This window comes from Pinus tabuliformis, chromosome 7 (genome assembly GCF_031772625.1).
Source record: "Pinus tabuliformis cultivar Carrire ecotype Pingquan chromosome 7, CPIR1, whole genome shotgun sequence".
Taxonomy (NCBI): domain Eukaryota; kingdom Viridiplantae; phylum Streptophyta; class Pinopsida; order Pinales; family Pinaceae; genus Pinus; species Pinus tabuliformis.
Window position 1 is genome coordinate 180,567,327 of NC_142293.1, and position 15,785 is coordinate 180,583,111.

Sequence of the window (15,785 nt, forward strand, 5' to 3'; positions counted from 1 at the left end):
GGATAATTTAGAAAGAAAATTAACAGGATTTTGATATAGTATTAGAGAAAGATCAGGGAGATATTTAGTTGCACTATTGTTTTGTGAAATGTTTCTTGTAGGGACCGAATCATCTTCAAAAAATAATCATCACATTACAAAATTCATTTCTTCATATACAACAGTATTCTCAATACTCATTGCAACATGTTATTTAAGTATCTCGGCGATTGTACTACTCCTGACTCCTAGTGGACTCCACTTCCACTATTCTAATATCTTATCGCATCTCCATGAGTGGCTCCTATTTCTCTAGAATGAGATCCTTCTCCTAATCCACTATTCCACAATTCTAAAATAGCCATTCCTCCTATTCACAACCTCATACTACTCAAATCTTCACCTCTCTATTGCAATTCTCTTCTCCTACTTCTAATTTCCTAGAACTTATTTTCCCTCCATTTGCTATCTATTCGTGCCCTCCTTATCACCCTAAAGTCCCATGATTCACATAACACCTTTGAATCCATCGCAATGTCCCCTTATCCTCTGCAACTAAGCAACATTTCTCCCGATAAACCCCTCCCCTACTAGCTAGGGTTTTAAGGTGCCACGTCATTCTATTGGAATAACAATAAGTGTTCTTCAACCATAAGGATTTCAATCCAAAATGGGATATCCTTTAGTAACATTCCCCACAACCCATACATGAATGTTTCCTCTACCTTATAAAAGGATTGATGGTTCTCCATAGAAAGTTTGATGATATACTCTTCTAAGGTTTCCTGCACCCAAAAATAAAGAACTCTCGTTTACTCGGTATCTAGCTAGTGCAACACAACCAAGTTAATTATAGTCTAGATTCTATAAAATTAGATATGTTCCCTAAATATCAGTTTGATCTATAGTCTATGCTGCCATTTTTTTAGTTATTCAGGAAATTTGTAGTAGAAAATTTCATATTGATCACATGCGGGTTCTACAAACAAGATCACTTCCTTAGCCCACTCTGAATTCTTTTTCCTAAGCTAAGATTGTTGCAGAATAAAAAAATCAAGCTTCTCATGCCACGAGGCTTAGATATCACCTTTGAGAATCCTTGACACCATGATCTAGATCCCTAAAAAATATTCAAGACCCAACAATGGAACCATTTTTTGGTGCAAAATTTGACTTAAAAGACCTAAGGTTCAATCGATGGTTTCCAACAAAAGTCTATGCTATAGTCTAGCACAATGCCAACATTTTCATTCCTATACAAAGGAGAAACGTCTCACCCAAGGTTTGCAAACACTTTCAAATATGAAGAGGGTAGAGGGATAGTGTTGAGGATTGATGGATAAATAGATTACTCATTACTTAAATAAAAATGTGACATTTCCACAATGATATAAATATTTTCATATACTTAAGAATGTGACATTCCAAAAATTAAATAGCAAAGAACACATTGTAATAACATAATACAAAATTTAAAGGGACACTTGATGCATAATCATTCCATACTCATCCACACATAATTGATCTACACAACACCTTATTTTATAAATAGAATTGAACCATTACATTATAGATCTACGAGAGTGTGCAATATATTTCATAAATTATCAGAGTGGGGCTCAATAAGACCAAATTACAATCATAAGATAGACACAAAGCTCTGATCTTACTGACAACATTTCAACATAAATTATATCCCTCTCTTTCAACTCATTTCCTGCAAATTCTTATATATTTTCCACTCCAATCCTAGTCACTTGATTCGACCCACTTTGATCGCTTTGATCCCACTCACTTGATTTGGTCCACTTTGACAAAATTTGGTGCTTTGATCCATATATCCTAGATTCTTTCAAAATTACCACTTCAGTCCTTATTTTGTGACTATACAAAATTCCAATATAATTTCTTTCGAACTCCAACACCAGTTCCCTTTTTTTATTCTTGACTTCCAGCTTATTTGACCACTTAATTTTCCATTTGTGTTAATCATTTCCAAAACCTTTTCCTTACTAAAACTTGATCAAAATTTACCAAAAAAATGAAGGACCCATCAATCTCCCAAGGAACCCGTCTTGAAAAAGAAAAAACTCCATTTTGATCCCCACTTTGAATTTGTCGATGATAATTTTCATGCTCAGATTAGTGATAATAGTTGTGATAACCACTACCAATAGAAGGTTGATTTTGATAGATGCATATAAAGCATGTACTAGTAGCAAAGATACCTGGTTATGGTTTTATGCCTTGAGTGTAGAATCCACCAGCTTCAATAGGAAAACAATCAACTCATAATGTCTAACCAACTTAGAGTGAATTAAAGTGTTAAGAAGGCATATGGATTAAAGGAGAAACCAAACTTGTCGGAAACCTAGATAATTATTGATTCTGCCAATGTTAAAGTTGTAACTACATTAGATTCTCAAAGTCAAAACTCTGTTACATAAGATACTGTCAGTTACCTATTTTCATGTAAGAGGATTTTCAAGGTATTCCTAGATATTCGATTTGGTTTATCAGTTTTAAAGAAAACTACATAATCTTAGATTTTGTAGCTACCTTATTTTAATAATAATTTCGATTACTAATTTTTATTTCTTTGAATTGTAACCAGTGTCCCTTGTCATTTGGAAGACGATAATAGTTTTTGCAATGCAGGTTGTTGTGGATATGGCTTGACTATTGTGAATCACCTTTTCATATTGTGTGTTGGGTCCCTATAATACTAGTGATTACCCCATTACTATTGTAGTTGTATCCCTTATTAATATTGTTGTGCCCCTATTGTCCCCATATTGTTATTACTGTGCCCCATAGAATCCCTCTATTGTTATTTTTGTGGCTTTATATTATTATTGTTAGGTCGGTTGGGTTATATTGTGACTCCTTATACTCCTATAAATTGAAAGGAGGTTTTTTCATTTGAATCATCCAAGAATTGTTCATTTATGTAATTTAAAGGAGGTTTCCCCCTCGAAGAGGCTGAATTCTAAGGCGTTGATATATCATTTCTCTCTTTTTCTTAAGCTGGTTTCATAACATATGGTATCAGAGCTTTGGATTCTAGGGTTTCGCTACTCTAAACAGGTCATCATGGAATTTTCCCTATAACTTTGTTTCTGGGACATTTCAGAAGCTAAAAAAAAACCCATTTGAGAATAAATCACGCTGAATCGCGGATCCAAATTTCATATCTTTTTACGCTATATTTGTGGAGATATGATCTGAGGAAGTTGGTATTTTTGTAGACTCCTGAATTACATTCCAAACAGGTAACCTGGGGAAAATCATCATAAATTTCTCTCTGAGAATCGGATTGAAATTTCATAAGAAGGCACAGAAAGAGGATAGACTATAGTTTCACGTATAACTTTTTCATAGCCAAAGGTCGAAACAGGGTCACGTGGCACATCGTACAAGTTCGCTCTACTGAACTAGTCTATAATCAGGTCACTGTGGGATATTTGACATAACTCTTCCTTGGAGAATACAATTGGGATCAAACTAGTGGCATTGGAAAGAGGACATAGAGGGCTACTATAGGTTGCAATTTTAGAATTGGATGATCTTAAATTACAGAGATACTTCAGAGGCAATATCAAGCTCCTACAAAGTGAAAAATGGTGTGTAGATTTTTTTTAATTTTTGCTTAAGCTTGGTTTGAAAACTTATTTTGAAGGAATTCAAAGGGAATATTAGAGCATTTTTATCAGTAACTGATGCCCCGAGGAAAGAAAATGCAAACATCTAGTAAGCAACCTAAAAGCTCTAGCATGACTCATGAAGAAGAGGAAGAAATGCTACATGATATATCAAAATTACAAGACCAATTACAACAAATTTCACTCTCACAAAAGCTAAAAGAAGCTAAGATAAATGGCATGGAATCTAAGATAAAGGATGTGGAAGCTAAGATTGATGATTTGAAGACAAATTTGAAGAGAGACATGGCAGATTTGAAGATAGATTTGACAAATTTTCTACAAGAAATACTTACTAATGGTGAAAAGGTAGTAAAGGAAACTCATGATGCGAACAAAAGAAATGTTAATCATGATTTCATAGACTCTAATGTGGGATTGAAGACCCACCATATTCCAAAAATCGATATGAGGAAGTTTAATGGCAAGGATCCCGCAACATGGATATTACAGATGGAGCAATTTTTCGATCTCAATAATGTGCAAAACACACAAAAGGTATGTATTGCAACTTTATATTTGGAACCAAATCAGTTTGTATGGTATCAATGGATTTTCTCTTGTAAACAAATTATCATTTGGGAAATGTTTACGGAAGAATTGACAGCACATTATGAGGATACAAAAAGCAACACGTTTTTTAGCCAATTGATAAGTCTCAAACAAAAGGGTTCAATAATGGAGCACATTGAGGAGTTCCAAAAATTGAACATAAGGGTAAAAAATATTCCAAAGGAGCATAGGATTGATGTGTTCATAGGGACTTTAAAGGATAATATCCAACATGATGTTCGCCTTTGGGAACCTGATTCATTAGAGAAGGCATTCAGGTTAGCAAGAAAAATGGAAAGCAAAATTATGGCAACCAGGAAGCATACCACTCACAACTATAAAGATGGAAGTGTTGTTGCCCCTAGTCTTCCAAAACCTATAAGGTTGAAACCACAACAATTGGAAGAAAAAGGAGTAAAAGGGCTTTGTTACAACTGTGATAGCAAATACACTAAAGGTCATAAGTGTGCTGAGAAGAAATTATTCTACATGATTGTGAAGAGGAAGAAGAAAAGGAGCAAGAAAGGTCAAAAGAAGAGGATATACTCCAAGAACAAAGCCTAGATAAAGAAGAAATGGATCCGACCATATCTTGTAATGCATTGGTAGGAATTAACACTCCTCAAACCATCAAGATAGAAGGACAAATCAAGAATAAAAAGGTAATAGTGTTGATTGATTCAGGCAGTACCCACAATTTTATTCATTGTAAGGTAGCAAAAGAATTGAATTGCTTCTTATATCCAGCACCAGAGTGTGAAGTGATGGTTGCAAATGGAGGAACAATAAATTGCTCTGGGAAGTGCCATAGTATCAAGCTATCCTTAGGAAAATATGTATTGACTAGCCCAATGCTTTCCATTCCAATGGGAGGTGCTGATGTTGTACTAGGAGTCCAATGGCTACAATCCTTGGGTACAATAGCTTTTAATTTTCAAGAAATTTTCATGAACCTTTCTGTGGAAGGAAAGGAAGTTGAATTAAGGGGTATTGCAACGAAACCGGGAAAGATAATCAGCCCTAATGCTATGACAAAGCTTCTAAAAAAGGAAAAAAGAGGTGTAATTGCACAATTATGTTCACTAGATGTTTCCAAATTGGAATCATCTATTTCTCCAGATCTCCAAAAATTCTTGGACAATCATTCTAAGGTATTTGAGACTCCCAAAGGTCTCCCACCTATTCGTGATCATGATCATGCTATTCATCTAATTCCAGGAAGTGTTCCTCCAAACATCAGGTTGTACAGATATCCCTATTCCCAAAAGAGTGAAATTGAATGTATGGTTGCAGAAATGCTAGAGGCTGGTATAATTCAACCGAGTCAAAGTTCTTTCTCTGCTCTAGTAGTATTGGTGCACGAGAAGGATGGATCATGGTGCATGTGTCTGGATTATAGGGAGCTCAACAAGATCACTATTAAAGATAAGTTTCCCATTCCTGTCATTGATGAATTATTGGATGAATTGCATGGATCAATTTACTTCACCAAGTTGGATCTTTGTTCAGGATATCATCAAATCAGAATGAATACTGGAGACATTTCGAAAACAACATTTAGAACTCATGAGGGTCATTATGAATTTTTGGTCATGCCTTTTGGCCTTACCAATGCACCTTCAACATTTCAAGGTTTGATGAATTCCATTTTCAAACCATTCCTTAGAAAATTTGTGTTAGTATTTTTTGATGATATACTAATCTACAACAAGTCTTGGAAGGATCATGTTGAACATGTTGACAGGGTGCTACAACTATTGGAGGAGAAACAATTATATGCAAAAAGATCCAAATGTTTCTTTGGAGTACAAGAGGTGGAATATCTGGATCATATTGTATCTCATGAAGGAGTTAAGGTAGACCCTAGAAAAATTAAAGCCATTAAGGAATGGAAAATCCCCACATCCATAAAGCATCTGCGAGGATTTCTTGGGTTGACAGGGTATTATCGCAATTTTGTTAAGAATTATGGGAGAATAGCAGCACCTCTAACAACATTATTGAAGAAAGATGCATTTTCATGGACTCCAGCAACAACAAAGGCCTTCGAACATCTTAAAGAGGCAATGTGTCAAGCATCAGTCTTAGCTACACCAGACTTCACAAAAACCATTATTGTGGAATGTGATGCTTCAAGAAATGGGATTGGTTCTATTCTAATGCAAGATGAAAGACCCATTGCTTTTGAAAGTTGTCCAATCAAGGGAAAGTTTTTACACAAAGCTATTTATGAGAAGGAAATGTTGGCAATACTCCATGCACTTAAGAAATGGCGACCCTACCTAATGGGAAGACACTTCAAGGTAAAAACGTATCATGATAGCCTTAAATACTTTTTAGAACAAAGATTATCCTCTGAAGAGCAACAAAATTGGGTCAAAAAGATGTTGGGTTATGACTTTGAAATCATATACAAAAAAGGGAAGAAAAATGTGGTGGCAGATGCACTCTCAAGAAAGGATGAGGATGTGGAAGCATTTTTGTGCGCCATTTCTATTATCTAACCAGATTGGATAAATGAAGCAAGGGAGGAATGGAAGAATGATGAAGAAGTGTGGGCACTTATTCGAAAGTTACAACAAGATTCCAGTACGTCTGATACATTTAGCTGGCAAAATGATTCGTTATGGTACAAAGATCGCTTATACATCTGTAAGAATTCCCAGCTAAAGCAAAAGATTCTTATGGAATTGCACACTTCTCCCTTAGGAGGGCACTCAGGATTTTTAAAAACATACCACAGGGTTAAGAAGGAATTTTTTTGGGATGGCCTTAAATCAGATATTCAAAAGTTTGTGGTAGAATGTTTGGTTTGGCAACAAAATAAAGTTGAAACAATTAATACACCGGGTCTATTACAACCTTTATCCATTCCAAGCCAACGTTGGGAGGAGGTTTCAATGGATTTTATCACATGTTTACCCAAGTCTGAGGGAAAGAGTGTCATCATGGTGGTAGTTGACAGACTTACTAAGTATGCACACTTTTGTGTATTATCACATCCATTTAAAGCCAGTACAGTTTCTTCTGAATTTATGGAAACAATTCAAAAGCTACATGGAAACCCTAAGATTATTGTAAGTGACAGAGATCCCATTTTCACTAGAAATTTTTGGATAGAATTATTTTCTTGTCTTGCTACTCAGTTAGTTCATAGCTCATCTTATCATCCTCAATCTGATGGGAAAACTGAGATAGTAAACAAATGTTTGGAAGGATATCTTCATTGCTTTGTATCTGATAAACAGACATAATGGTTCAAATGGCTGCCTCTGGCTGAATGGTGGTATAACACTTCCTTCCATACAACAACAAAAATGACCCCATTTATGGCACTTTATGGATATCAGTCACCATCCATCACATCATATTTAAGAGAAAATTCTAAGGTTCAAGCAGTGGAACATCACATCGAACAACAACAGCAAGTCCTCCAACTCTTAAAGGATAACCTCGTGTTGGCACAGAATAAAATGAAACAACAGGCAGATCAACATCATAGCGAAAGAAGTTTTGATGTAGGTGATTGGGTATTCCTACAGCTACAACCACATAAGCTAATGTCCCTCAAGCAAGATAAGAAGGATAATAAATTATCACCAAAGTATTATGGTCCGTACAAGGTGTTGCAAAAGATTAGTACTATGGCATACAAATTGGAGCTTCCTGCAGCTTCTTGATTGCACCCAGTTTTCCATGTTTCATGTTTAAAGAAAGTTATAGGCGACAAGCTCCCAGTTCAAACAATATTTCTAGAACTTGATGAGGAAGGAAAAATTATATTGGAACCAGAATAGTCACAGAAAAAAGAACTCGACAGCTAAGAAATCGATAAATTTCGAAGTATCTTATCAAGTGGAAGAACTTATCTGCTGATATTCCACATGGGAGGATGAGAATTATATACAGAAGCATCCAGAACTACTCAAGTGTTGAGGACAACACTTTTTTGAAGGAGAGGGGCATGTTGGGTCCCTATAATACTAGTGATTACCCCATTAATATTGTAGTTGTATCCCTTATTAATATTGTTGTGCCCCTATTGTCCCCATATTGTTATTACTGTGCCCCATAGAATCCCTCTATTGTTATTTTTGTGGCTTTATATTATTATTGTTAGGTCGGCTGGGTTATATTGTGACTCCTTAGACTCCTACATATTGAAAGGAGGTTTTGTCATTTGAATCATCCAAGAATTTTTCATTTATGTAATATAAAGGAGGTTTCCCCCTCAAAGAGGCTGAATTCTAAGGCGTTGATCTATCTTTTCTCTCTTTTCCTTGAGCTAGTTTCATAACATTGTGTTAGTTATTTATATCATTTTATTTTAAAGCAAATATGATATGATCCAAAGTGGTCGTGATAATTACATTTTGGTCCTAGTTTTTGGGAAACTTTTTTTTTTTTTGTTTTTGAGATTTAGTTTTGTACATCAAGGAATCATTAACATATAAATAGAGCCTTAATTTTTAGAGAGGGGGAGGAAATATGGCCAATTAATTTTGGTGGTTGTGGAACCATATATATATTATGGTTGTTGTAAGTGTTGATTTTGTTTGAACGGTTTCAAGAGACAAATACTTAGTCACATATGATATTTAAAATTCATACTTGTTGATGAATCTTTTCTAAAAAAATTTCAATTGCCTTAGGGAAATTTTGAAGGTTTAATTCCATTATTTTCTTACTGTTATTTGGAAATAAACAATAATTCATTTACATGTTTCCTTACAATATTGATTATGTTTTAAATATATTCAATCGTATTAATACATTAAAATTGGTGTCTTAAAATATAATTTCAATCTATGTATTACTCATATTTGAATTCATAGAACATCTTTTGGGAACTCAAGTTATATGAGTATGTGTTTTGTACGTAAATGGGATTAATACTCTCACTATAATATTTTTTGTTTTATATAATCATTTATTTTCTACTTGCTAAATGATTTCAAGATTTTATGTGGTCAAATATTCACTCTCAAAAGGGAATTATTATGGTAATTTTGTTTGCCTCACTTGGGATGGTATTAGATAATTATATACATCTAGATATGCATTGATTATTTAACTGAAATACAAAAGACAAGTTTCAATGTCTCTACATTTGTTTGAAAGATAATTGAATTATGTCATGATTTTCTTTCTTTTATGAAAAAATGCATTAAAATTTAATCGAATTTAAACAAAAATTTCATTTATAGTTTAAATTAGTTGTATATGAAACATCATACATCATATTAATAGAATAAAAAGGATTATTTTATATTATTTTTCTATTTGCATAAGTTTCAAATTATTTTCCTTTTTGTATAATTGTATATTATTTCTTGTATAATCTATGTAATATTCTTTATTGTATTTTAGCATTATACTTTAGTACCATAATTACTAACTGAATTATTATCATATTAGAATAGCTAGATTAATATGTAATTTAGATACATTAACATTAAACATTGACTTTTTTTATGTATATATAACCTTAGGATTACTATATGATTTACACACACTCTATCTCTATAAGAAGAAGGTATTCACATGCTAATTGAGCCTTTAAACCCATCGGGTGTGGTTATTCAAACGGCTTAGATTGTGTGAAGAACTTTGGTCCATGCCACATCACCTTATTGACAGATGGTCCAAAAGGCCGATCAACAAATCATGCTAGAAGGAGAGCCAATTAAGCTTTAAATGGCTAAGGGTAGTTAAAAAAGGAAACAGAAACCATTTTCTCACATATTTCCACTAGAAATCACTCAATCCTTCATACTATTGAAATTGCCTCTAGTTCTAAGATGGATTCTATTTCATCACCACCTTACCAAACTGAACAACTTGGTAGTGAACCAGTAAATCCTACACATTCTCAATTTTGATATGAAATTTCGAAATGCCTCTAAAGATATTAGGAAGTTCTATCAAGAAATCAAGATAGATTGGAGAGAGAAAGGTTTGCTGAAAAAAAGTTGTCTCAACACCTTGTGACTCCCATCTAATTTCACTTAGAATGTCCTACTGTGTTGGATCCTCAGGCAGGAAACTGTCAAACTACTGGAATCTTTAATGAAAAGCTACATGATACTCTAGCTAACAAAATTGACCTTAATCAATCACTATCTAAAGCACCTATTTGTGAGTCTAGACAACATACCCTCCTAGGAGGATCTAGTCTGCCTGCTTCCCTACCTAGTTCATCTTCATCTTCTTCAGTCGAGGATTCCTCAGGCGAAAATATTTTTTCATCAACTAAGTCACCTAATTCTCAAGGTTCACCCCATATGGCTTATAATCAGGAAAATAATCAAGGTAATTAGGGAAACAACCATGCTACTCCATGGCTTGACTAGGGTGTTGTTGTTGTGCTAGGTGTACAACATCCTCTACCTAGAAATCCACAAAAAATTCTTCCTAAATTTGACCCTAAATCTAAACAACTAGCAGATGATCACATAAAGGCTTTCATGCTAGCCATTGGTTAAAAGAATGTGTGTCATGAAGATGTCATTTGTAGTTTATTCCCCTATATCTTTGAGGGAATAGATACAACTTGGTATTTTTCACAATCCCCTCAAAGCATCACATCATAGGGTCAGTTTGCAACTCCCTTCCTAGAAAACTTTAGGGATGACATAACTCCAGAGGTATTAGTCATGGTATTATCTAATATTAAGATGGAAAGTATGGAAATAATTAAGGATTTGAATGTGATGTTTCTTGCATTGAAAAAAAATACCTAATAACTCCATCCCCTTTGAAAACCTTGTAATTACTTATTATGTGAAAGTTGTGCCTACGGATATTGCCATATGTGTTAAAATATCCCATAAGAGTACTCTTTAGGTAGAATTTGATGAAGCTTTGGTTGTCGGAAAGGAAATTATTAGCCTTAAGAGTAATATTGATAATAGGAGTGATCAAGCTTCATCCTCTCATAAGAAACCTAAAATAATGTCTAGACCACTTGCAGAAAAGAAAGATCAATCAACCCTTGATCTTGAAAGTCTTGAAAATGTCATCAACAAGTTATTTAATGAAATCATTGACCTTAAGAAGAATTCAGTAGAAGGACCATCCAATAGGGAAAAATTTAGACCATCATTTAGGAGGCAATTCCAAAACAAATCTACTCCCCCTGATGAAGGCCTTTGTGTTGAAGGGTTGGGAATCATATTACAATCATTAATATTAGGAACATAATCAATTTCTTATGAAAATGGGTTAGAGGAGACTAAAGATAATAATGAAACAAAAGATGAAAATCAGCCACCTCCTACTATTGGTCATCTTTCAGATTTAATACATAACCTATTTGAAGATGATTTTGATTCTATTTTTGCAAATTAGCACCCCTATAATACACGTAGAAAAAAACTATCTGATAACCAAGATACCTCTTCTTCAGATAATGGAGACAAATTCTAAAAAAAACTAGGAAATGTATAGAAATTTTTGCTTTAGATCTATAATATGATCAAATTTAATACCTTAAGAGATTAAAGGCCAACATTTCCCTTTCAATGTTACTTAAACTTCCTATAATTCAACAGAAAATTAGGAAACATACTACTGAAGATTCTAATAAAAGTAAGTTTTCTTCTAGTGGAAATATGACTAGTTTTGATAAACCTTTGTTTAATCATTTTCAGATCATGAATCACCTTTTAGATGGTTCTCCTCTAGAAAATAAAAAACCTCCTCCTCTCTTACTCACTTTTGAAATTTGTAATCGGAATGTGCATAATTGCATGATTGACGTTGGAGCTTCCTCCAATGTCATGCCTCTTTTGATTTGCAAAAGAATTAATGGTCATATGAAACCATCCAAGGTAAAAAAATTTACAACTTGAAAAAGCTAATGTCAATGCTATAGGGGAACTAACTAATGTTTTGATTAGATTATCTTATGATCACAGAGTTCACTATATATTTGATATGGTGATTGTAGATATATGATAGGCGTATCGCCTGTTCTTAAGTTGAGATTGGATGCATCACTTAAGAGGATAGTTAGACACATATTTGACTCGTTTATGGTTACCCGGAAAGGTGAACCTAATAAGATCAAAGTTAATAGAGAACGCTACATGAAACATGTCATTATAAATATTAATGTCCCAGTGAACCAATCATGTTTAATTATTCCATGTCTATTGACTTATTTTTTAGAATATTTGTTGTTGACAGTTCTCCTTTCACAAATTCACATCAGCAATATGAAGTTTTTTCAGGATTAATACATTGGTAACAATTGATAATAAGCTACTTGATGTTAATACTATTAAAAGTAATTCAAAAAATGAACTATGGTCATCATATTTTGATGGATCTAAGTCAAAGAAGCTTTTGGTGCTGGCTATTTTCCCCTTGACCTAAAAGGTAAAAAAAAAATCACTTCTTGTAAATTGGAATTCAAATGTGCTAATAACAATGCAAAATATGAGGTTCTCATCCAAGGAATGAAAAAGTATATTGACCTTGGAATTAAATGCTTTAGGGTATATGGCAACTTAGAAATTATTGTTAAGAAGGTTTGATGTGTTGTGTTTTAGCTCACTTATGGAGTTATCAACCTCAAATATGGGATTTGATTTCTAATTTTTTAGCTTTTAATATTACTTTTATTTCTATATCTCTCAACCAAGAAGCTGATTTATTAGCCAATATGGCATCTAGATTAATTCCTACTAAATATTTTGAGCCAAATCATTTTTCTATTAAATTGATGTTTAGACCATCAATTCCATATAAAATTTACTAATTAGTGTGTATTTAATGATGATCAATAGATAATTGATTTCCTTCACAGAAGATGGCCTCTAGGATGTTATGATCAATGAAATTACTGATTAGGAGAATATTCATTTTTCTGTATAAACAACAATTAGTAGATGAATTGTTTTATATGGTAGATTCTACCCCAAACTTTGTTGTAAGATTAGAATTTTTCATGAATTACATGAGAAATTTAAAGGATTTTTTAACTACAAAAATAATAACTCTTCTATGAAATATGGTCATCAAATTGGGAATTAGAACTAGTCCACAAAACATAAACTTGGGAAGAAATTGTACCCCTAAAGAAAAATAATATTTCATTCATTTGTTTAAGGAATATATGGATGTATTCGCTTGGACATATAATAATCTCATAGCATTTTACCCCAATCTAATGCAACATGTAATCCCCATAAAACCACAAAGTAAGTCCATCCAAAAAAAACTAAGGAAGATGTATCAAAGTCTCAAACTTGTTGTCAAAAGTGAACTTAATAAGCTTTTAGCAGCCAAAATCATTTTCCATGTATGCCACACAAAATGAATTGCAAACCTAGTTCCAGTTAGGAAAAATAATGAAGAAAATAATATTTGTGTCCACTCAGAAATCTAAATAAATATTCTGATAAGGATAATTATCTCATTCCTCCCATGGAGCAGATCCTACAACAAGTTCCTAGCTCTAAAATGTTATCCCTTTTAGACGATTTTTCAAGCTACAACTATTAGGTAGGTTCCCCTAGGTCAAAGTTTTGTCAAAGTTTTATAAAGAGCCGACATTTTGAGGAGTGGATCGTGCTTCGCGCAGTGTTTTAGGAGTGATAGGGGTTTTTAGGGAAAGTCAAAGCCCCTTATTTTGTAAAATTATGGGATTAATTTGTATTTTTTTAGTTTCGCCCATGGTTTGTGGACCATGGTATTGTAAGAGGAAAATATATATAAAGGGTTGTCTTAATAAGTGAAAGGTCATTCAATTTTATGATGGATATTTTTGATGTTTTGGGTCTAAATTTATCATATATTTCTGTGTTAGAGCGAAGGGGAAGGCTCCTGTAGTTGTGTGCGCAAAGATGTTGGTAAGTATACAACTATGTGCACAGATCCATGTCGTTGTGCACACAGGGTAATAAGGATTATAATGTGAAGATATGAAGATAATAAAGACGATTTTGAAGGCAGATTTGTGTACTTACATTTTGTGCTTTACTTTATGCAATTATTGTTTACTTTTGTGTTGTGAAATAAAATATAAGATCAAAATTCATATCTGAATGTAGTTACAGTTAATTACAGTTAAGATCCATTGATTTATGCACAATAGATAGAGTTTAGATCTGCGAGTAGTCTTTTTGTATGAATAGATCATATTCATTATAATGCTAAGTAAGATCCCATAGTGCAGGAATAGATATGTAGGTAAGTCAGAGTAAGTCAAAGGCATGGAAAATTTTAGGGGCTAATGTTCGCCCAGTGGGCTAATTTTCCATGATTTTTCCACAAAAAAGATTCGCCAATTTCCAATTTTATAAAAGATGATTCGCCCAAATTTTAGAATATAAAATTATTTTACCTTAAAAATCGCCAACATTATATAGAAACTATATATAAAATAATTATAAATTTGATTAATTTTACAAATATATCGATAAACATTTATAATTTGCATATTAGGGATTAGTGAGATTCGCCAATGTTTTAAACTTCAAGAAAATTTTCCATCCTTAAAATTTTCCTTGGTCAAAGGCCACATTCCACATCCTTATGGATGTAGAAACCTGGTCTAGCATCCCCCAATATCGTCTCAGGTGAGACTGTGATTTGCACGAGCAGATCGTTGCTGAAAGGGCCAGTGGTACAGGGTTTTGTTAGTTAGCACAAAGAACTCTGAACTTTGGTCTAAGCCCCTCAACCAAACAAATGGTTCTGTTGTCGGGACTAGGATCTATCTAAGGGATATGTGATGTGACATCTGACCAGAAAAGAGATTCAACATTGGGTCAATCTGAAGTTGGACAAATTTGCAGCACAAGACAATAGAAATTTGTTCTTTTCAATAGAAAGGTGCTTGCAGAAGTATATCTATGGAGAACAACACGAGATCATTTTCGCATTGTTCGCTAATGAGCTGCATGAGTGGCTTCCAAAACTAGCTGGACAGAAGACCTATTGGAAGCGCGATGAGCCTACTACGTGGACCCTAGAGTTGATTAAGCGACTCAAGGAGGCTAAAAATAAGATCACAAGAGTTTTTGATTACTATATCAATAGTGTTCTTGTAGGCTTTATTACTAAATTCATGATTGACACATCAATATCCTACAGTGAAGCTAAGCGCCTATTTTTCAAGGGTTCATGAGGTAAGTATTTGAATTCTTTAAATCTTTGGATTAAGATGTTCTTATGTGAGAAGGGAATATTGGGTGTGCAAGCATATTGATATTTAAAGGAAGTAAGACTAATCAACATGGAGAGGAAAGAGATTCAGAATAGACTAGGATAATTTCGTTTAACCTGTTTACAATCTATTATTGGGTTAATCAGAAAGCGAAGAAGAAAGAATCAACCCTAGCATGCCTAGAGGTGCATCATAATCAGATAATAAAGCAACTTCTAGGATTCCCCATCCGGCTACTCTAACTGCACCTCCACCTCCTCCTCATACACGTACATCTCCACCTCCACCTCCCCCGTTTATTATGGCTAATATAGTAAAGATGCTTATTTTTAAGGCTCGGGGATCAGAGGATCCCGAGCAAGTTTGGTTTGTCACAG